Below are 25,542 nucleotides of genomic sequence, written 5' to 3' on the forward strand. Positions count from 1 at the left end.
ATGGACCAGGAGAGTGGACCCACCAATTCAGTTGGAGAGGGTGAGCTTGCCCCAAAGGCAGAAGGCAGGCTTTCCACTATGTTCAGGAAACATTTTGCTGCCCCAGGCTTTGGAGAGGGTGTAGTGCATAAATCAGGAATTGGAGGGAGCCTGGCAGCCACCCCATTGTTCTGTTGGGGATGGGCTTGTGCCCCAGAGATGGCAGAGATCCCAGGTGCTGTCCTGAAGCTTGAAGAGGGTGGACCCATGAAAAAATTGCCCCCCCCCTCCGCAATGTACAGCAGTCTGGCGACAAACACCCCAGCATTTGGGGAGAGCAAGGCCTGTATAAGTCCATGGAAAGGGTGAGACTGTCACTTTCTAAAGCCAGGAGGATAAATTAACTTCTGACTTTGAAATCTAGTGGAGTTTTCCCTCCTGGTTTTAGGAACTGTTTTGGATATTTGACTCCTGTGTCCTTCCCAATTTCTCTCTATGAAAATGGAGACATTTATTCTATGACTCTCTCTTTTGTTGGCAGCAGATTAACTTGATATGAGCTTTACATGTCCAGAGCCAGAGGAGAATTTTGATTTAGGACAGACAATGCCTGAGGTTGCCTTTGATAAGGTTTTACCCTGTTTCTTACTTTGTATGGTATCTGTATTGTTACTGAAATGGTTTAAGGCTTTGTGATATTGTAATGTAATCAATGTACTTCATATATGGAAAGAACATGTCTTTGGAGGGTCTAGAGGGTATAATGTGCCCATTTGAAACTATTGTGTACACAGAAAAGCCACATTCTTCAATTATTTTTCAATATTCCTGGGTGAGACCTTTTTGATTAAGTTGTTTCCATGGAAATGTGACCCACCCAATTGTGAATGTGACCTGTTAATTAGGTGGTTTCCATGAAGATGTGTCTCCGCCCATAAAGGTGGATCCATTTATTAGAGTCCTTTTAAGAGGGAACCATTTTAAACAAAGTTTCAGAGCATATACTGCCAGAAACCTTTGGAGATAAGGAAAGAATAAGCCCCTGGGGAAGCCTTTTGAAATGGGAAATCTGGAGAGAAAGTTACCAGATATATCCATGTGCCTTCCCAGCTGAAAGATCATTGGTCTTTCTTTAGAATCATGGTATCTTTCTCTGGATGCCTTGGCTTGGACATTTTTATAGCCTCAGAATTGTAAACTTGCAATTTAATAAATTCCCTTTTTAAAAGCTGTTCCATTTCTGGGTTATTGCATTCAAGCAGCTTCAGCAAACTAAAATACTGGTATGTTTGTGTTCAACTTTCCAAGACACTGTCAAATTGTGTTACAGAGTGGCAGTAACATTTTGCATGCCCAATAACAATGTGTAAGAGTGTTCTTATTGTTTCAGATCCTCAATAGCATTTGTTATTGTCATAATTTTGGGGATGTAGCCATTGTCATAATAGTTAGTGGTATCTAGTTTGGGTTTTAAAATAAATTTCCTTAATGATAAATGATGTTGATCATCTTTTCATCTGTTTATTTACAATTCATGTATCTTCTTTGTAAGTGTATATCTTCAGATGTTTTCTCCATTTACATATTGGGGTGCTTGTTTTCTAATTTTTGTTTTAATGGCTCTTTATAAATTCTGGATATAACTATTTTATCATTTATCTTACATTAACATATGTATGTCCATTCTGTGCATTTTTTCTTTTAATATTTTGTTTTTGTAGAATAAAAGTTTTGAATTTTAATGAATTATAACATATCAATTTTTATTTCATGTAATATTCTTTAGGTGTTTATCTCAAGACTCATTACCAAACACATGGTAATAAAATGTTTATTTTATAAATTCCTCAAGAAAATTTAGGGTAACATATTTTATATTTAGGTATGATTCATTTTCAATATTTGTGCAAGTTTGAGATTTTCATCTAGGTTCTTTTTTTTGAATATGTAATTACAACTGCTCCAGCAACATTTGCTGAAAATGGTTTGCAATTGCGTTGAATTTTCTTTTTTAAAAAAAATTCTCTTCCCTTACCAGTTTGCTGAGAGTTTTAAAATAAATGGATGCCTAATTAAAAAAAATAATTTTCCTATATCTATTGATGCTTTCATATGGTTCATATTTGTTTAGTCTATTTATATGGCAAATTACACTGAATGATTTTGAGTATTGAACCAGTCTTGCATTCACATTTGCAATCACATTTGGTCATACTGTATTATACTTTCTGTATATTGCAAGATTTGATTTGTATGCTTATGATTTTAAAAAGATTTTTGCACTAACGTTCATGCGAGATATTGACCTGTAGTTTTTCTTTTCTTATAATGTTTTTGTTTACTTGTATATCAAGGTAATGCTAACCCTCTAAAATGTATTGGATATGTTCCATCCTCTTCTATTTTCTGGAATATATTGAATAGAAATTTTATTTCCTTTTTAAATGTTTGATATGATTAAACAGTCGAAGAACTGAGCAAAGGAGTTTTATGTTTTGGATTTTTAAGTTATAAATTAATTATTTAAATATATATAAGGTATTAGGTTATTTTTATTTAGCGAGTTTGGAAGTGTTTGTGATTAAGGGATTCATCTATTTCATCCAATTTGTTGAATTTAATAGAAGAGAATAATTAATATTAATAATAATTAATTATTACTAATAATAACAATTAGTATTATTCTCTTACTATCCTATTAATGTCCAAGTGATAATCACAATGTTTACATTATTTATATATAAAATCTCCTGTTGGTTCTGTTTTCCTATAGAGCCGTGAGTAACATAGGCATGAAACTGGATGCTGTCAACACAATATTCATGTATTTTGTTCATTTTTAAATTAGAACTTGGTTCATTTTTATAACTTTTTGAAATGTTCCTCTGTTTCATTATTTTTAATAGTGTTTATAATTGTGGATCATTTTATGATGTTTGATTTAAAATCCATTTCACATTATTACAATATGATTCATCTTGGTGTTGGTGTCTGTGGATTATCCTTTTTCATTCAAGCTGTGACTGTTCTCATTACTCATATTATGGATGATTATACATTTTCTTGGACTTTCAGCCATGAGTTGAGGAGATTTGGGTCTTAATTGTTTTAATTCAGCTGACTTCCTGTTTAAATTTTGCATGCAATATTGGCCTAATTTTGTTGTCTCTAGTTTCAATGGTGGTCTATTTTTCAGATTTATGATGCTGTTTTAGTCTGTTTGACTTATTTCTTGTTACTTGAGCTCCCAATGATCCATGCTAAAGTTCAGTGGCGGAAGGAGTATTCCCCAGTCCAGGCAGCCTAGTGGCTCTATGTGGGAAGAAATATTCTCTCTGCAGACTAAAAAACATTTATAGTGTTGGGCATTTACTGTGGCAATCTACTCCTGCCTGTATAGGATGAAGAGTATTTCCTTAGCTGTTTACTCCTTTTGAGGTTATCCCTTGCCAGTGCCCCTGATTGCATTGTGTTGCTGGATGGTAAAGAGGAGTATCCAGCCCAGCCAGGAAGGAAAGTGCTTCCCTTTACACTTTGCTGTGGAGAAAACCATCTGCTGCTGCCCTGAACCACATGATGTCTGTGGGTAAGGGGGAGGCATGTCAGGCATGAAAGACTATTTTTCCATTTCTATTAAATAAGTTGCAAGTTTACATAAAAATAAGCATAAAAACAAAGTTCCTTTATACCACCCTATTATTATCAGCTTTCATTAGTGTAGTATATTTGTTGCAATTGATGAAAGAAAAGTTTGATAAATAAATATATATATATATATAAATTTTATAATTGTAATAGTGACAATACTCAATATATATATATAGGGTTCACTGGTACCTACTTAATGAGACTTGGTAGATTTTGTGATGAAGGAATTCCCTATTTCATCTAATTTGTTGAATTTAATAGAAGAGAATAATTAGTATCATTCTTTTTAATTTTTATTCTAGCATCATATATACAGCCTAAAGTTGTCACTTTCAACACATTAAACATATAATTCAGAGGTGTAAATTATGTTAACTATACTGTGCTTCAATAATCACTAAACAGTACCCAATTTTCTCCATCACCCCAAATAAAAACTTGCAATATAGCATTAGGTTACTATTCCTTAGTCCCACTCCAACCCCTGGAACCTTATTTTATTGTTTCTGACTTTATACATTTTCTTAGTTCAGTTATTTCACATCACTGAAATCATACAATGCTTGACCATTTGAAACTGGCTTATTTCACTGAACATGAGGATTTCACGACTCATCCATTTTGTAGCATGCATCACAGTTTATGCATATACCACATATTATTCACCCATTCATAGGTTGATGGACCATGAGATGTTTCCACCTTTTGGCAACTGTGAATAATTTTTCTATGAACATCAATACGCATATATCTGTTTGAATCCCTACTTTCAACTCTTTTGGGCATATAACTAGAGTGGGATTGCTGGGTCATATAGTAATTTTATGCTCAGCTTTCTGAGCATCTGACAAAATGTTTTCCATAGCTACTGCACCACATTACATTCCCACAATTAATGAACATTATTATTTCTCCCTTTCCTTTCTAACAGATTTAAATTTATGTATTTGAAATAGTAGCCATTCTAGTGGTTGTGAAATGTTACATCATTATGCTTTTATTCAAATTTTTTTCAAAAAAATTTTTTTGGCATGGGCAGGCACTGGAAATAGAACCCGGGTCTCTGGGATAGGAGACAAGAACTCTGCCTGCTGAGCCACCGTGGCCCACCCCACTGTGCTTTTGATTTGTAATCCTTTAACAGTTCATGATGTTCAGCAGCTTCTAGTGAGCTATTTTGTCATATGTATATCTTCTTTGGAGAAATTTATTTGTGTCTTCTGCCCATTTTTTTTAAAATTGGGATATTTGTCTCTATTGTTGAGTAGTAGGATTTCATTACGTGTTGTGGATATAAAAAAAACTTATCAGACATGTGATTTCCAAATGTTTTCTACACCTGTAGGCTGAATTTTACTTTCAGGATAAAGTTTATTGATGCACGAAAGTTTGTAATTTTGATGAGATCCCATTTATCTATTTATTCTTTTGCTGCTTGAACTTCCAGTGTAAAGTCTAAGAAAACATTGCATAAAAATGCCCTAAAAATGCTTCACTATGTATTCTTCTAGGAATTTTATAATTCTGATACTTACAATTAGCTCTTTGGTTAATTTTGAGTTGATTATTGTATGTATGTCATATGAGAGAGAGTTCTACCTTCATCCATGCATATGAATCTCCAATTTAGACAGAACCATTTGTGGTAGAAACTACATTTTCTAAATTGATTTGATTTAGCAACCTTGTCAAAAATCAATTGTTGTGGTGCATGGGTACATCAGTGGTAGAATTCTCACCTGTCATGTGGGATTCCTAGTTCAATTCTTGGTCCATGCCCTCCACAAAAAATGAATTGTTAAAAAATTGAGGATTTATTTCTGAACTCTCAGTATTAGTCTATTGTGCTATCTGTCTGTTCTTGTGATAGGACCATGTTATTTTGATTACTGTGACTTTGTAGTTTGTTTCATGATCAGTAGGTGTGAGTACCCCAACTTCATTCCTTGTCGAGAGAGCTTAGCAATTTGGGACCCCTTACTCTGCCATATATATTTGATTATTAGCTTTTCCATTTCTGTAAAAAAGTTTGTTGGAATTTTTATTGGGATTGCATTGAATGTGTAATCACTCTGGGTAGAATTAACAAGTTAATAATATTTAGCCTTCCGATCCATGAACAAAGAATGTCCTTCCAATTACTTAGGTTTTTCAAAATTTAATCTAGCAATGTTTATAATTTTCCCTGTACAAATCCTTTATATTTTGGGCTAGATTTATTTCTAGAAAATTGATTGTCATATTTCCTATTGTAAATGGATTTTTTCTTGATTTCTTAATCAATAGATACACTATTAATTTTTTCATGATGATCTTGTAACCCATTGTTTTGCTGATTTCATTTATTACCTTGCATAGATTTGTTGTGGGATTTTCAGGATTTCCTCTCTATATATGCTCATATCAGCTGCAAATAAGGAAAGTTTCATTTTTCTTTGCCAATATGTATGTTGTTTGTTTCTTTCTCATTTAATTGTTCTACCAAAAACTTACAGTAAAACGTTGAATAACACTGGAGATGGTGGGCATCCTTTTCTTGTTCCTGATCATTGAGGGAAAGCTTTCTTGACCACCATTGAGTGATGTTAGTAGTGAGTTTTTCACAAATGCCACTTATCATGTTGAGAAATTTTCCTTCTATTTTTAGTTTTCTAAATGTTTTATCATGAAAAGGTACTGGATTTTGTCAAATCCCTTTTCTTCCTCTATTTTGATAATCAGGCAAATTATTTCCCTTCATTTTGTAAATGTAGCATGAAGGATTAACTGATTTTCTTGTATTTAACCACCTTGCATAACAAGGATAAATACCATTTGATCCTAGTTTATAATTATTTTAATGTGTTGCTGGCTTCAGTGTTTTAATATTTTGTTGAGGATTTTTGCATCTATATTTATAAAAGATTTTTGTCTGTAATGCTCTTTTCTCATGGTATTTTTATCTGCCTATGGCATGAGGGTGATTTTGGCCTCATTGAATGAGTTAGGAAGTATTCCCTTGTCTCAAAAATTTTAGAAGATTTTGAGCAGAGTTGGTGCTAATTACTTTGGAGAATTTGAACAAATTCCCTGGTGAAGCTATCTAGTACTGGGATTTACTTTGCTGGGAATTTTTTTTTTTAATTTCAAATATTTTTGATGAAACAACATATAAACACAAACATTCTTAACACATAGACATTCCATACATGGTGTATAGTCAATGGATCACAATATCATCACATAGTTGTGTATTCATCGCTATGATCTTTTTAGAACATTTGAATCACTCCAGAAAAAGAAATAAAATGATAAAATAAAAAATCTCATACATATCATACCTCTTAACCCCCCCTCTCATTGCCACTAGTATTTCCATCTACCTAATTTATTTTAACCATTGTTCCCCCATTATTTGTTTATATTTTATCCATATTTTTTAATTCATCTATCCACATTCTAGATAAAAGGAGCACCAGACACAAGGTTTTCACAATCACATAATCTCATTATGAAAGCTATATCATTATACAATCATTTTCAAGAAACAAGGCTACAGGAAACTCTACAGTTTCAGGTACTTCTCTTTAGTCACTCAAATACACCATGAACTAGAAAAGGATATTTTAAATTTCTTCCTCTATTATCCATTTCCAGCTTCAATCCATTGTGGTAGGAGAACATACATTGAAATATTCCAATACTTTCTAGTTTAATGAATACTGTTTTGTGACCTATCTTATGGTGTATCCTGGAGATTGATCCATGTGAACTACAGAAGAATGTGCATTCTGCTGATGTTGGGTGAAGTGCTCCACAGGCATACCCTGGAGATACTGTGTGTTCAGTTTCAGACTGCTACAATAAAGTGAATTTTGTAATAAAAAAGTCACAAGAATATTTTGGTTCTGAATTGCATGTAAAAGTTATGTTTATATGAAACATTTCTGATCACAGATCACCATAACAGATATAATAATGAAAATGTTTAAAATATTGTGGGCATTACCAAAGTGTGACAGAGACATGAAGTGAGCATACGCTCTTTGAAAAGTGGCCTTGATAGACAAACTCAATACAGAGACATCACAAAACTTCCGTTTGTAATAAATGCAGTATGCAAAGAATAATAAAGCAAAGTGCAAGAAAAGAAAGTACACTTGTATATATATATCTGTTTTGTCTATCTGGTTTAGAGTATCATTCAAGTCTTGTATTACCTTGTTGATCTTCTATCTAGATGTTCCATCCATCACTATAAGTGATGTATTGTAATTTCCTACTGTTAATATAGAACTGTTTACTACTCCCTTCAAATCTGTCAACATTTACTTCATATATTTTGGGGCTTTGCTGATATGTATGTGTATATTTATAATTGTCATGGCTTACTACTGAATTGGCACTTTCATCAGTATATAATCACCTTATGTTCCTCAAAACAGTTTTTGACTTGAAGTATATTTTTCTGATATTAGTATTGCTACCCCATCTCTCTTTTGATTACTATTGCCTTATGTATTTTTTCCACCCTTTCGCTTTCCGAGCTATTTGTTGTTAGGTCGGGGGAATAAGGGAGGGCTCTATGGCTGGAATCATGACGTCACTCGGGAACGGGAGGTGAACCGCTACAATCTTTGCAGCAAACGTCTATTCACAGACATCTAACCACCCACTGCTCAACCCACTAGCATAATAATCCTTTGTTTAATGTGCCACCCCTTTCATGTCATCACCTAATCCCTGCCCTTAAAAACTGCACTTGCCAAAGCCCGTGCGCAGCCTCACCTCACTCCCTCTTGGGTTCGGTGAGCTCTGCCCTGGAGCGGGAGCGCAGCCCAATAAAGCACGCTCATTTGCAATCCTTTCCTCTACTTTCCTTTCTCTCAAATACCTCATATCTTAAAACCTTTCATTTGTTTCTTTAAATTTAAGGTGAGTCTTTTTAAACAGCATAGTTTGAGTCATGCTTTTCTATCCATTCTGTTAATCTAAGCATTATGGCTTCTGTATCTCTTATATTTACATTTAAATAACTAATGATAATGTTCTTAATATGTCTTTGCAAGTCTTTTACATTTTTAACCTTCAATTCTTCTATTTTCTTTCTTTCATGTTTATTTGATTTATTGTATCATACATTTTGAGTCCCTTCTCCTTTCTTTCGGGATATGTTTTTTGCCTATTTTCTTCATGTTACCATGAAGTTAGATCTAAAATCTTAAACCTACAACAATCATATTTAATTTGATACCAAGTTGACTTCAATTAAGAATAAAAATTACAAATAAGAATACATTATTCTTATAACTGTTCAACCATCTTTTTGTACTAATTTGAAATTATATCTTTACACTTTTTATATCCAAGTCCATATATTTATGATTATCTTTCATATGTTTGCCATTTAAAACCTGAAAAGTGTAAGAAGTTGTGTTACATATAAAAAATGCAATGAAATAGTGCTGGAATTTATAATTATTCATATGGTTATCTTTACTGGTGGTCTCTATTTCTTTATGGTGTTTTGAACTACTGTGCAATGGTTTTTCCTTTCAGTCTTCAGAAATCCCTTTAGCAATGCTTTAGGGCAGGTCCAGTGAGAATTAATTCCCTCAGCTTGTGTATATCTGAGAATGTCTTAATTTCACCCTTGTTTTTGAAAAAGAGACTGGACAAGTACACACTTCTTTGTTGGCAAGTGATTTCTTCCAGAATTTTAAATATTGTGGCCTCCATGGATTCTGATGAGTAATCATCACTCAATATTGTTCAGATTCCCTTGTGCAAACTTGGGACTTTTCCCTTGCAGCTTTCAGAACAGTACCTTTGTCCTTGGTATTGGACAGTTTGATTACTATATGCTTGGGAATAGTTATTTTTATGCTTATCCTTTTTAGGGTTAATTGAGCATCTTAAATTTTCATATTTTGGTCTTTTATTAAATTTAGAAAGTTTTCCATCACTATTTCTTTGAATTATCCTTCTGCTCCCTCTTCTCTTTCTTCTCCTTCTGGAACTCATCCTCCTGAGTGCTTTCTTGCATGAATTAATTAATTAAGTTCTTCTCTGCATCTCTGCGTCAGGAAAAATATTCTCTAAGAGCAAGTCTGAGACTTGTTTTTCAGGCTTCCAATAGTTTCGCACTGAAATACAGGGCCAGTGACCCTCCATGGAAGAAAAAGCTGGCTTCAACCCATGGGGTATAGAAGGGGCCAGCAAGGGTACTAGGAGTTTTTTAGATATCTTTTGAAACTGCTTTCCATGAATCAGCTCTTTCTCAGTTAATGCAGACCTTCATTTTCCATACTTTTGAGAAAGGTCACAGTCTTTAAAAGTCCTCTGTCACTTTTGTCTGTGGGAAGTTGGAAGTATGGCCACCACACAGTGATCTGAAGTAGCTGACTTAAAGCAGTGTTCAGTGATCAGACCACATGCCCCTGAAGTTTAGAGAAGTGGTCTCTATGTCCCACCCTGGCACCATGAAGATACTCCAGGAGCCCAAGCTACAGTCCCATCTGCTGCCTGCCAAGAGGCTGGGGGTTGGGGGAAGATAACCACTGTGGGGAGTATGACATACCCCAGCATTTACTGCAATTTACCAAACTATTCCTCCTTCTCTTCCTTGGATGCAGCACAGTGTTCCACTAGACTCCAGTCTAGTTTCATAGAGTCAGGTGGTTATTTCCAGTTCAGTAGTTGTTTTGGTGGAAGGACTGATTTCTGAACTTTCCTACTCAGTCATCTTACCACAATCCTCCACTAGTGTTTCTTCTAACTACTTATTTTCAATAGGTCTTATGACATCCGTTTTGTTGGTGGTGTTCCCCAACCAGGTTAATGCATGGAGGAATGAGCTCATAGGTACCTCAATATTTTGTTATGATTGGAGACAGGAAACTCTGAACTTGGTTCACCTTATTTTGTTAGCTGGTGTGTCAGAATATTCCCTGATAGTGTGATTCTTCTTGTCCTCAATTCTAAATCCAGTTTGCCTCTCTCTTCTAAACTCCTCAGCTCTATTGCGTTTGTCCTATTAATTATTTCAAGGGTTCTTAATTTTATTTTGTGAGGGAAAGTAGAATAAGACAGAATCTACATCATCTTTTCCCAACAAGAAGCATGAGTATAAGTATTTTCAATTTGCAAAAGTGTTGTTAAGAAATATATCTAATTTGATTTACTAGTTATACTAATTCTTATGTTTTTTTAAAAAAATCTTTTTGGTTTATGTAAATCTATTTTTCTATTGCAAACAAATTTTGCATGCAATTCCATCATGCACAGCCCCCGCATTTCATTTAACCACTTCCCAATGACATGCACACATTGCTTGCAAGAAGCAATATAAATATCTAATATATCTCCTCTATAGACTTATGTGACTTATTCATTGGTATATATAGCAAGAAAATGAATTGCTTGGTCATAGAGTATGCATGCACTTAACTTGTTTAAGTATGGTCAAATTCTTCTCCAAAATGTTTGCACCAGTCCATAGTACCACAAGTAGGGCAGAGAGGTTCATAATCACACATAGCCTGAAGTAATTTGCAAAATCAACTTTTCTAAATTATGCTATTCTGATAGATAAAAAGTGATAATTCAATCTTATTTTAATTTGCATCTCTGTGATTCCAAATGGTAGCTTCACTTCATATGGTTGTTAGGTTTTGTTTCAGGCTTTCTAAATTATCATTCTTATTCTTTTATCATTTTCTACTTTTTTATCTTGTGGGGTATGATAGATCTTTGGAGGAATTTTGATAGTTTGAAGCAAAATTACTGTTACATTTTATTTTATGGAAATAACTTCTCCCACTGAGTCAGTTGCCAATTATTTCTGGCAATAGTTTTCTTCACTGTACAAACATCTTGAATTTTGACTTTTTAATTGGATTTTCCTCTTTTTATATTTTCGCACATTCAAAACTTTGAGGATATTTTTAAGCATAATTTTAAAGGACATAAATGTTTGAGCTCTTTTACAAATGTTTTACATATTTGTCATTTAGTTTTTCAAACCCACAAATATATAAAATCAACACATGCTTAAACGATCAATAGTTGAATAAATCAAAAATTAATTAGAAAATATTTTGATATAAATAAAAAGAAGAATATAACATATCAATACTTTAAGGACGCAGCAAAAGCAGGGCTCATCAGGAAATTTATAGCTCTAAATGCATATATTTTAAAAAAAGAAAAGACCTAACTGTATACCTGGAAGAATGAGAAAAAGAAGAGTAAAGTAAATCCAAGGTGAGCAGAAGATAGGAAATAACAAAGATTAGAGCAGAAATAGATGAAATGGAGGAAATAACAATAGAATAAAAAACAACAGAAGTTGGTTCTTTGAAAACATCAACAAACCATTAGCTAAACTTAGAAAGAAAAAAGATAAGACATAATGTAAATTAGAAATAAAATGGGAACATTGCCATCAATTTCACATAAATGAAGATTATAAGAGGAAATGAGAATTTTCTCATAATGTTTGTGGTGATTAATGCATTTATATGGTTATTTAAAAAGCCACTGATTGTACACTTTGGATTGTGTTCTAGTTTGCTAGCTGCCAGAATGCAATATACCAGAAACAGAATGGCTTTTAAAAGGGGAAATGTATTAAGTTGCAAGTCTACAGTTCTAAGACCATGGAAATGTCCCAATTAAAGCAAGTCTAAAATGTCCAAATTAAGGCACCAACAAGAGATTACATTCAATAAAGAAAGACCAATGAAGTTTAGGGTTTCTTTCTCTATTGTAAAGGCACATGGTGAACATGGTGACCTCTGTTAGCTTTCTCTCCAGGCTTCTTGTTTCGTGAAGCTCCCCTGGGGGCATTTTCCTTCTCTGTCTCCAAAGGTCTCTGGCTGCCTCGGCTTGTCTGTATCTGTGGCTTTCTCGACTCTGAAGATTTTCCAAAATGCTTCTTCTTTTAAAGGACTCCAGTAAACTAATTAAGTCCAATCTGGAATGGGTGGAGTCACAACTCCATGGAAGCCATCTAATTAAAGGTTACCACCCACAATTGAGTGGGCCATATTTCTGTGGGAACAAACCAAAACCTCCCAGCCAGCAATATTGAATTAGGATTAAAGGACATGGCTTTTCTGGGGTTCACCACAGGTCCAAACCAGCACAGATGGATTGTATGGTTTGTGAATAAAACTCTTTAAAAGATCATAAGAGGTAGAACTGTATATGCCAATAAATTAGACAAAGTATAGAAAGCATACAAGTTCCCAGAAACACACAACCTATGCTGACTCTAAAAAAAATAGAAGATTGTAATAGATCAGTTACAATAAAGAGATTCAGTCAGTATTCAAAAATCTCCAAAGAGATGTTCAGAAGCAGATGGATTAACATGTCAATTTGGCCAGGCTTTCTAAGAAGAATTAATACCTATCTTGTCCAAACTTTTCCCAAAATTTGAAGATCAGGAAACACTTTCTAGTTCAATCTCTGAAGCCAACATCACCCTGGTGTCAAAACCACATAAAGACAGCACAAGTAAAGAAAGTCACACACTAATAACCCTTATGAATATAGATACCAAAATCTTCAACAAAATACTTTCAAACTGAATCCAACAGCTCATTAAATAAATTATACACCATGTTCAAGCAGGATTTACTCCAGGCATGCATGGCATGGGTAGTTCAACATAAAAATAAATTAAATAATGTAATGTAGCCTGTTAATCAAACGAAGGGGCAAAAAGGACATGATCATGCCAATTGATGCAGAAAAGGCATTTGACAACATCCAGCACTACTTCTTCATAATATCTAGAATATTATGAATGTAAGGAAAATTCCTCAACATAATAAAGGGTATATATGAAAAATACACTGCTAGCATATTCAATGGTGACATGCTGAAAGCTTTCCCTCCAAACTTTGGAAAAGATAAGTTTGTCAACTATCACCACTTTCCATTCCACATTGTACTAGATATTTTAGTCAGAGCAAGTAGACAAGAAAAAAATAAAAGTCAATTAACTCAGAAAGTAAAACATGTAACTTTCACTATATATATCCTCCAGAATCTACAGCAAACCTACTCAAGCTTATAAGAAAAAAAATTGGCAAATTGGTAGGGTAAATGATGAACAAAAATAATAATTAAGGTCTCTATATAATAGTAATGAACAATCTAAAAAAATTAGGAAACAAATCAGGTTAGAATTGCAACTAAAATAATCAAATATTTAGGGATAAATTTAACCAAGTATGCAAAAGACATACATGGGAAACTACAAAATATTGGTAAATGAACTCAAAGTATTGAACATAGGGACTCGAACAGGTATTTGTAGGCAATATTCATAGCAGCATTATTTACAATTGGCAAAAGATTGAAGCAACCCAAACATCCATCAACAGATGAATGGATGGAGAAGCAAAATATGTTATCTACATATAACAGAACACTATTCAACCTTGAAAATAATGAAGTTCTGATATATGTGACAACATGGATGAATGTTAACATCATGTTGACTGACATAAGCCAAAGAAAAAACATTGTGTGATCTCTCGGATATAAATTAAATAATATAAGGGAATTCATAGAGTCAGAAATTACAATATTTGTATTCAGGGGGTGGGGACAGTGTGGGGAATGGGGTGTTAAAGAATTGGTACAGATTTTCTGTTGTGGTGATCGAAAAGTTTTGGCAATGGATGATGGTGATGATAGCTCAATATTGTGAATTTAATTAATACCACCACTGGGTTATATATCTGAATGAAGTTAAGGGGAGAAATTTATGTGGTATATATATTACTAAAATATAGTTTTAAAAATTTTCAAACCCAGGAAAAAGGACATTATTAGACAATTGAGAAAATTGGAATGTTGAATGTATGTTTTATGTAAATATTAAATTTCTTGAATTTGATAGCTCTACTTAAAATGTGTAAATACAGAACATATTTGTTCTCAATTAATGTACCTGGAAGTACTAAGTGTTAGAGGGTAACAATTTATGCAAACACTCTCAAATGTTTAGACAATAGATAGATAAATAGATGTATGCATAGAAAGATTGATGATATATAGATAGATATTGTTACAAAATGCTAAAATGTGTTTAATCTAAGTATCTGGGTAAGGGAGTATGTTGGAGTTCTCTGTATCATTTTTTTACAGTTTTTGCAACTTTCTCATGTTTGAATTTATATCAAAATAATAATTCAAAAATAATATATACCTTTTGATCTCAAGACAATTAAATTTGCATTCAGTAGCAAAATATTTTTAACCTTTTAAGATATTTGGAAAGTAACCAAGATGCTTCAAAATAATTCGTGGGTCATTGAAATAATTAGAAAGTGGATAAGAAAATATTTTGAAGTGAATAAAAATTATAGTAAAACTTTTTAAATTTGAATTATATAAAGAAGTGCTTAAATGAATTTCTGGGTCTTCATATGCATTTATTAATCCTGAAGAAATCTGAAAGTCTAAGCTTTCATCTTAAGAATCCTCAAAATTAATATCAAATTAAAGGCAAAATATGCAAAATGAAAATTTTTTTATAAATTAAAACAAATAATTAAATAAAAATTTTAACCTTACAGAAAATTAACCAAGTCATCACTTGGTCATTTATACAGATTGATCAAGAAGAGAGATGCAAATAACCAACATCATTTATGAAAAAGAAAGCATTAATAAGGATTCCAAAAATATTCAAAGAGTAATAAATGTCATTATAAGGAAATTTGTGCTACAAATTAACAACTTAGATGAAGCATTGTTTGATTAACACAATTCATCAAATTGGACAGATCAATAGAAAAAAACTAAATTACTCCTTATCTAATAAATGAACATAATTTTAATCAAAAACCTTCCCAGAAGAAAATTTACACACCCAATGGTTGTATGTGTGAATTCTATAAAACATTTAAGAATGCCCTGTTACAATTCTATAAAATGCATATAAAAACAAAAGAGGTTGGAAATCTCCCCATCTAAATTTATGAGTCCAACAAATCTCGGATACAAAGAAAAAAACACTAAAGTAAAAAATATTTTCTGATCAGTATATTTAATTAACTAGACAAATAATCCTTAAGAAAACACCAGCAAAACAAATATAGCTATAAAAGGAATAATACACAGTGATCAATTATAGTTCATCTGAAAAATGCAAGCCTAGATTATCATTAACAAGTCAATCAATTCACCACATTAGTATACCACATTAAATGTAAATGTCTAAACATATAATTTATTCAAGAGTTCTATCAAGAATATTTAAAAACTTAAAATTTAACAGTAAGAAACCAAACAATGCCAAGACCCCCATAAAGTGACAAAAATCTGAAGAAACAAATAACTAAAGATGTATAAATATAAAATAAGCATACAAAAAGCTGTTCAATATCATTAGTCTCAAAATAAATGCAAATTTAAATCACAGTGATATCTAACTATAAGTATATTTTAACGGCAAACAAGAGAAGAATCAAATAAAACAAAATTCCAGAATAAAATTCTGGCAATGCCATATGTTGATGAGTATTCAGATGAAATGGAACCCTCTTACATTGCTTGTGAGGATGAAAAATGCTACAGCCACTTTGGTATTAAGATTAGCTGTTTCTTCCGTACTTAAATATACGTTTGTGATATGACTCAGTGATCCCACTCTTGGGAATTTCTTCACAAGAGAAATGAAAGTGTACATCTAACCAAAAAGATTTATGCAAATGTTAATAGCAGCTTTAGGAATCTGAAATTACTTTAATGTACTTCAACAGAAGAATGGATAATAAAATACGGTTTGACTGTACAACAGAATATTATTCAGCAACAACAAAAAAGACACATTGCTAACAACAACATAGGTGAATAAATCCGTATTGCTAAGTTAATGAAGCCAAAACAAAAAGATTATTATTGTTTGAAAAGGCACAATATTAGAGAAAAGGTCATTGGTTGTCAAGGCTTATAAATTGGGGAGGAGTTGACTTCAAAGGGACAGCATGACAATTTAAGATTTTTAACATTATGAAACTGTTGTACATGGTATCATAACAGTAGAAATACAACTTTATGCATTTTTCAAAACCCATATAATTTCATCACATTAGGAATTGAGTTTTACTTTATGCAAATGAAAAGAAAATCAAACAAGTTGTTAGGTGAATGGATGATGTAATGCATATTATGAGATAAATAAATATGGATAAATAAATCCAACTATATCACAACTACTCTGAATTTGGCAAGGAAGACAACTGTGTTTTATCCAATACTATACGGACAAAGAATAATAGGATGCTACAACTACACTGTGTACTAATTGGTAAATTTATTTCTCACAGAGGTATGAGTTAGTAATTCTGAAACTAATTTAAATTTATAACAAATAAAAAATAAGTTTGAATTATAAAAGCCATATTCTAAATTCCTCAGAACAGAGTCACAGAAAAAAGAAATTACTACAGTGAATCCTGTAGAGGTGGACTGAAGTCAGAAATATCAATAAAAAATTCATGATTTAAAATATATATAAATATATAAATACTTATAGGTATGCATACACAAAAATAAATATTAATGTGTGTATAGATGGGATAATCTCCATATATATATTTGCTCATTTCCTCTATTGAGAGGACCTAAAATCAGTTACAGCCTATTACAATTAGCATCTTAAATAAATTTTAAAAAGAACCAAAAAGTACTACTGGATTTGAAGATGACAATAACTAAAATGAAAAATTTCCAGGAGAGTTTTGACAGCAGATTGGAGTGGGCAGGAGAAGTAAAAGACCAATTCGAAGACCAGACAATTAAAATGAGTCAGGATGAGGAACAGAAAGAATTATAAAAAGCAAAATTACCCTGAAAGACCCTTATGCACTGATTACAGGATAGGTGTAGAGGTGGCAGTGCGTAAGGGAATTCTTCAGGTTGAAAGGTGTAGTATTGTTTCTATTCATAAACAATAAATGAACAAAAGAAAAAATGAGGAAAAATTACATTTACAACAGCAACTTGAAGAATCGGATATCTTGGATTGTATGTAATGAAGGCTGTAAAAGTATTGGACACAGAAATGTGCTAAAAATAAAGACCTAAATAAATTCAAGGATATTCCATGTTCTTGGATTGGAATTCTAAATATTGATAAGATGTCAATTGAATTCAAAGCGATTTACAGATTCCATGCAATTGCAAATAAATTCGAACAACAATCATTGCAGAAATGGGAAATACAGCCAAGTTTACAGGGAATTGTAAGGGGACCCAAATAGCCTAGCCGTCTTGTAATAAAAGAGCAAAGTTGCAGGACTCACACTTCCTGATCCTAAAATAGATCACAAAGCCACAGTAATCCTAACAGCACAGCACTGGCACACAGACAGATATATTGACAAATGGCATTGATTTGAGAGATCAGAAATCAACCCTAATATTTAAGGCTAGCTGATTTTTCTTTATGAGTGTGCAAAGACCACTCAATTTGAAAGCATAGCTTCTTTAAAAATTGTGCTGTGAAAACTGGATATCCATTGCCAAAGGAATAAACGTGGACCGCTACCTCCCATTATACTAAAAAATCAGTTTAAATGAATCAAAGATCTAAATACTATAGCCAGAACTTCCAATCTCATAGAAGAAAATGTAGGGAAATATCTTCAGGACTTTGTGATATGCGATGATTTCTTAGACATTACATCCAAAGAACAAGCAACAAAAGAAAAAAATAGGTAAGTAAGATTTCATCCCAAATTGAAAACTTTTGCACATCAAAGGACTTCATCATGGAAATAAAATAACAACCAATATAATGGAAGAAAATATTTGTCAACTATATATCTGATCATGATTTTGTACTCAGATAATACAAATAAATCTTTTAACTTAACCACAAAATGAATATCAACCCAATTAAAATATGGGCAAAAACTTGAATAGACATCTCTCCAAATAAGATATACAAATGAAAAGTACAGAAAAACTGCTCAGCATCACTAGCCACCAGGGAAATGCAAATCAAAAATACAATTAGCTACCATTTCACACCCACTAAAATGGCTTTTATTTTTAAAAAAAGAAAATTGCAATTGTTTGAGTGGACGTGGAGAAATAGGAATAATCATTCATTACTGGTGGCAATGTAAAATGGTGTAGCCACTGTGAAAGACAGTTTGACAGTTCCTCAGTAAATTAATTATAGAATTCCCATATTTCCTGGCAATTCCACCATTATGTATACACCAAGAAGAATTGAAAGTGGGTCTCCAATAGATAATGGCACACCAATATTCCTAGCCACATTATGCACAATTACAAAAGACTGAAGAAGCCCATATCTATAAACAAATCAGTGTATATACAAATGTGGTATATACATAGAATGAAGTATAATTCAGGTGTAAAAAGAAATGAGGGTTTGACTCATGTGACAACATGGATGAACCTTGAAAAAATATGTCTAGTGAATTAAGACATACACAAAATGACAAATATTGTATGATATCACTGATATGAAATAGAATAAATAAACTCAGAGAGTGAGAACTTTGAATATTGGTTGCCAGGGGATGGGACAGGAATAGAAACAGGGAGTTAAGGCTTGAAATTGACAAAATTTCCTGTTTGGAATGATGGAAATGTTTTCCTAATGGATGGTGGTGATGGTAGCACAACATTGTGAATGTAATTTACAGCACTGAAATGCGTATCTGAATGTGTTTTAAAGGAGAAACATTAGATTCTGTATATGGAAATAGGGTAAATTAAAAAGAAAAATCCATGGAATTTCACTAAACAATGCACCCTATGTTAAACCTTGGACTATAATTAATAGTACAATTATGAAAATGTGCCTCCATCAATTGTAACAAATATAACACAACAGTGCAAGTTATTAGTAATAGGGTAGTCTATAGAAATCCTATAGTTTATGCATGATTGTTCTGTAAACCACAACTTCTCTACCAAAAATAAATAAATACATAAACAAACAAACAAACAATAGTTTTGGATTATCTCACTGAAAGTAAGGTAAGTATCCATAGGCCATAGTAATATAAAGAAATAATTCAATAATTTAATAAATCTGAGAAAGAGAAATATTTTCTTTATTGAAAAAAATAAATGATTAAATGTAGAAGCAATGAAGGAAATAGATACTCACCATTAGAATAACACTGTGATAATTACATTAGGCAGAATCCATTGATGAACGCTAAAATTAGTGGGCAGATGTTTAAGGAGAAAATGGATATTTACATAGTATTGAATTATGTCCCTCAAATATTTATTAATTACAAATGGAAAAATAGCAACTTTCTAGTGAAGAAAGCTGGCAGACATCACTTTAACCAATCGATCAATGTTACCATTAACTGTAAACAATCAGATAAACCTTGATATGATGGACTGAGAAGGTCATGTCTCCTTTATGCTATTCTTCCCCCCTCCAAATCCATAGCTTTATTCTAATCTTAAGATATCAGATAAACCCAAATTGAGATTTGTTCTACAAAATACCTCAGGAGTTTTCCTCAAATGTGTCAAGGCCAGGAAAGACAAGGAGAGACTGAAGAATTATCGGTTTGGAGGAGACTAAAGAGACATTATGACTAAATGCAAAGTGTTATCTCAGATTGGATCTCAGAAGTGAAAAATAACCTTATATTGTGCATAAAGTTTAAATCTGAATAAAGTTTATAGTTAAGCTACAAAATAGAAACTGGTAATATAGTTTTTCTAATACATGTGCTTTGACCCATACATTCTGCTCTGGTAAAGGAGTTGGAGGGAGAAGAAAAACAATATGGATATATTAAAAACAAAAATAATACTTATGGGGAGTCCTCTTGGAAAATCAGGGGTCCTGTCATGCAACCAGAAATAATGCAAGGTGCTATTTTTTTTCCATACCAGCAATATCTATTTATGGTTACTGCAGGTTGCCAGTTAAAATAGCTCTTCTCAATCTTTTGGTGATTTTGTTTTATGGGTAAGTCCTATGGACATGTGGACTCTTAGCTGCAGGTTTTCTGAATTTAGAATATCAGTTAATAATGCTCCTTGTTAAGATGTATAGAATTTAGTTTCCCATTCTGAGAAAACAGAAAACAGTATATTAAACAACTCACGTCACCAATTTTCCATTTTCAACTTCTGATTTATTTGCCCTGTCCCTCCCCCATATTACTTAAGTAGGATATGTTGACAATGAATAAATTTACAAATTTGCCTATAACCTGAAAATTCAAATGGGCATTACTCAGAGGCCATAAAATTGACACTGGTATAGTAACTGAGGAAATGTTAGTTTAATACCCTTTGGAGAAATGATGGATTCAACTATTTTCGTATGAGGGGAAATTTTCTTCATGATCTGTGGCAACATTTTTGGGAAAGAAGGGTGTGCATGGATAATTTGTAGCCGATGAGAAAGGCTATAGTTAACTTATATTTACCTAGCATATAAATACTATCCAATTTTTTTTTAAAAGAATCTCGATTGTGGAGTTTCATAGTAGAAGGCAGAGATTCAAAAATGGTCATATATTTCCTTTCTCATATGTGAAATAATTATGTGGTCTAGGCCTAGTCATTTAGATGCTTTCATCACTACTTTGAAATTTGAAAGGACATAGAACAATTACACGTGTAAAAAAAATTGGATAGTATTTATATTTTAAAAAATAACCAACAGAAAATAGATGGACATGGTGATCGTTATGGTCATTGCGGTGATGAAGATTCACTCGTCTATACTATGAGCACTCTGTTGTGCCATTGAGTTAGCTGTGGTCAGAGTTGTCCTGCCTCGTCTTTTGGGTTAGTCTGTTTACTTCAACAGATTTTTTAGTCCTCCTAATGTTTCTGTGACCCTCTGAATAGTTTTATAATAGATATTTTTGTGTCACCATTGGTTGGACTTTGTTTCTAGAAATCAAGGCTTGCAGCTGTCACACATAATTTAAAAGTGAACTTAAAATACTATACATTCCTATATATGCATTTGTGCATTTTATATACTTAGTAATTATTTTCACTGCATTATGCAAAAATACTTTGTTTTGTCCAAAAATTATTCTGTTACTTTGGGAAGGTGATTGAAAGGATGCTGCTTTTTTAAATAACTTGAAATATCTATTACTTTCATAGAGCAGTGAGATAAGGTAAGCCTCTATTACTTTTCCTGCAGTGAGGAAGTAGAGGTGGACTATATTTTATGACTATTTTCTTTAGGCATGAAGGAAAACATGATATTATAATTTTTACTCAATCTAATAGGAGCAAGAGACTAAATAAAAACTTAGTTTACCTTCATTGCATCACACAAAAATACTTTCTTTAATCCAAATTTAGTTTAGTCAAGGTTCACCTGAGAAACAGAACCAACAATATATATATGTAAATATTAAGAGATTTATTATAGTAATTGAAGTACATACCCATGGGGATTGGCAAATACTCCGTAGGGTAGGCCATAATTTCAGAACTCTGATGAAGGTTCAATGAATTCCCCAGAAGAAGATGGATGGCTGAAATAGAGATAGAAATTCTTATTTCTGACTGTTGAAATATTCAGTTCTCCCTTTAAGGGATGAAAATTCTTTCATTGTTGAAGATATTCTCCTTTGTTGATTGTAGATGTAATCAGACACAAAGATAAACAAGTGACTAATGATAGAAATCCACAAAATACCTTCACAGGAATAATCATTTCAGTGTTTGCTTGACCAAACAATGAGATACCATAACCTAGATATGTGAACTTAACCATCACACACACACACACATGCACATGCACACATGTCTAGAAGTAGCTTATAATCACTTTAAATGCCTGCACTGTGTGGAATGATTACTTTACTTGCAATCAGAGTAGTATGAACAACTTTGAATCTCAATTCATTCATAAATAAAATGAACAAAATTCCCCAGTTGAACAAAACATATTAAATTAATTAGCCCAGTTCAGGAGAAAAAGCAAGAATAAATTTTCTGTGAAATAATTTGCTCAGTCAAAACTATTGCTATTTATTTCATAGCAATAAGTTCCCTTGGATCATTTCAATTCTCCTTTCCACAACATAATTAGATATAAAATGCCTGAATTTAATTAAGAGACTATAAATTGATACTTTCGTATATTTGTAATAAATATTGTAGACCGGCTTTATGATTGATATAAAATTATCTGTCAGTTCTTATTTTACTCTGTTAATTAGTAACAAAGCAGTAGGTACTGTCTGACCCAGGTTGATGCCGCAATTTGGAAATAGTTTGAATTTGCATGTTAAAAGAATTTCAGAAACGTCCACACATTTACCTAGTCATCACTGATAGATTCAGGCCATGCTATTAATTTCCTTCCTATTTATAAGCAAACTTTCAGTTATGTTTCTAACTTCCCTTTAATCTTTCCTTAAAAACAATAATAAAAGATTAGAAATTGACAGTGACTTTTAGACTAAGAATAGTGTTTATTTAAGACGTGGAAAAAAATTAAAATAAAAAAAAACATGGGCAGCCTCTCTCTCTAAACCGACTTTGCAAGTAAACTCACTAACCTCTCCCCTATGTAGGTCCTGACTCCCAGAGGGTTAAAATCCCCCTGGTAACATGGGACATGAATCCCAGGGATGAGCCCGGCTCTGGCATCATGGAACTGAGAAAGTCTTCTTGACCAAAATGGGGAAAATAAATGAAAATTTCAGCCGCTAAGAAAGTTCAGAAAGAGTCAAGACACTATTCTGGAGGTTAATCTTATGTATTATACAGATATTCCTTTTTAATTTCAAGTGTATTGAATCGGTAAAAGGAAATACCTGAAACTGTTGAACTGTAATCCAGTAACCTTGTTTCCTGAAGGTGATTGTATAACTATATGGTTTTTATGCTGTGACCATGTGATTGTGAAAATCTTATGATGGTCATTTCCTTTATCCAGTGTACGGGCAGATAAGTAAGAAAATAAATACAATAGGGAGGATAGGTAGTATAGGGTGGTTTGGATGATCCTTTTTATTTTCTTTTTTGTAATAATGAAAATGTTTTAAAATCGATTGCTGTGATGAATGCACAACCATACGATGACACTGTGGGCCATTAGTTGTATACTTCGGATGATTATATAGTATGTGAATATATACAAGCAGCACACATATATTCTTTGAAAGTGTGCTGATCAGGAAATTGGCCTATTTGTTACCTGTTGTGTAAATGACCAAAATATCTGCGTCCTTAAAGTGTCAAGCCAAAATTAATTAAAAACCTACAGATTAAAAATTACCTACGATGGTTAAAAAAAACAGTCTAAGTGAAAAAGTGAATAAATACTAAAAATTTAAAGTACTCCATTACAATTATTAAAAAATCATAAAATTCAAAGCATTTCATACCAAGGAAATATTTATTCTTCATAAAATATAACCTTTCATCAATGGCAAATACTAATATTACCTGTCAACTACGTGGAAATCCATTGAAAAATTCTGGAAAATAAATTACTGATTATATATACTCCATGATCAAGTTATGCTATCACAGATGTGCAAGAGTGGTTCAAGAGAAAAAAATCAATTAATGTAATACACCACATTAATAGAATGAAGGAACAAAAATATATAATCATCTCTCTTGATGCAGAAAAATCAATTGACAAAATCAGGCATGCTGGGCCTCCGGGGGCTCCGGCCAGGCGACTGTAGGGCCCGTAGGTCGTTGGGTCGTTTGCCTGTATCAGCCGGGGTGGGATGAGCTGCTGGGCACCGCCCGAGGTGCTGCGGGTGGACCAGCTGCCCCACGCTGCCCCACGCTGCCCAAGAGCGTCAGCGGCTTGCTCAGCTCCTCGTTGGTCGGCGGCACATCAGAGGACTGGCGGCATCTGCAGCGGCTGTACTCTCAAAAGTCCCACATCCAGGACGAGCTGAGTCACGAGGGCGCGGTGGGCGGCAGTGGCCAGGCGGCCGCGCAGCCCACTAAGACTTCCAACCGCGACGCCGCGCTGGCGCTGCTCTGTGAGGAGATGGTTGGCCTCCACAGCTGTCAACTGTCTTTGCTCTGTCAACTGCACGGGCTCTACAAGTTAATTCAGGAATATCAGCCCCCACTTCAGACTGCACTTATGCTCTGGAAAAAAAGGCTTCTTTCAGGAGGAGGAAGAATATTTCCAGGATCAGAACGCTCTGCAGTATGGGAGGGAATGACGGACTCCGAAGGACTTGTCACTGCCCGTCTCCTCCCTCTCTAGCAGTTACAGGATTCTGGTCTCCATCTAGAGGGCCTCAGGAGGAACGTGCCTGTTTGGGAAACATTACCACTGGGCAGATTCTCCTCTAGCAAATGCTCCTTTTGAGAAAGCTGCTCGGATACTCCATTGCGGATGGTCCTCAGACACGTGGGATAGTGCTGCCAGTTTAATTTTTGAGAAGGAAGCTCTCCGCTGTCACACGGTGGCAGTCTGTTTAGATGATCGGAGCTTCTCCTTAGCAGACCTATTGGTGCAACCATATGCCTTTGCACCCTTGAGGCACTCCTGCTGAGGATTTATAATGATAATATAATGAAAGGATCCCCATAAAATGCTTTAGTCGGTGCTAAAATATGCCAGACAACTTTCAGTTAGTTAACCTTCTCACAGATGGTAGCTTATTTACACCTTCTTTGTTGCAGGATGCCTGCCTCTAGCATGGGATGAATTAAAACTAAAATTTCACTGCTCCCATTCGGCAATTCATTCTACAGCTTTTCTTGATATTTAAATAAACTTTTAAAAGCTCCCAAATAAACTTTGTCAACTGCATTACTAAGATGTGCAGTCGAACAGCTTTTTACTGATAAACTTTTCAGACCACAACTCTCAACTATCTTTTACAACTAGGTCTCAACACTGTTTTTTTTAATCCTCGAGAACTCTTGCTTCTCTTC

At 33.5% G+C, this 25,542-nt stretch overlaps 1 pseudogene; it reads left to right on the forward strand.

Moving 5' to 3' along the window:
• Window positions 1-24,893, forward strand: LOC143671905 (protein FAM89A pseudogene; annotated as a pseudogene).
• The last annotated feature ends 649 nt before the right edge of the window (window positions 24,894-25,542 follow it).

The sequence above is a fragment of the Tamandua tetradactyla genome, chromosome X, assembly GCF_023851605.1.
Source record: "Tamandua tetradactyla isolate mTamTet1 chromosome X, mTamTet1.pri, whole genome shotgun sequence".
Classification (NCBI taxonomy): Eukaryota; Metazoa; Chordata; class Mammalia; order Pilosa; family Myrmecophagidae; genus Tamandua; species Tamandua tetradactyla.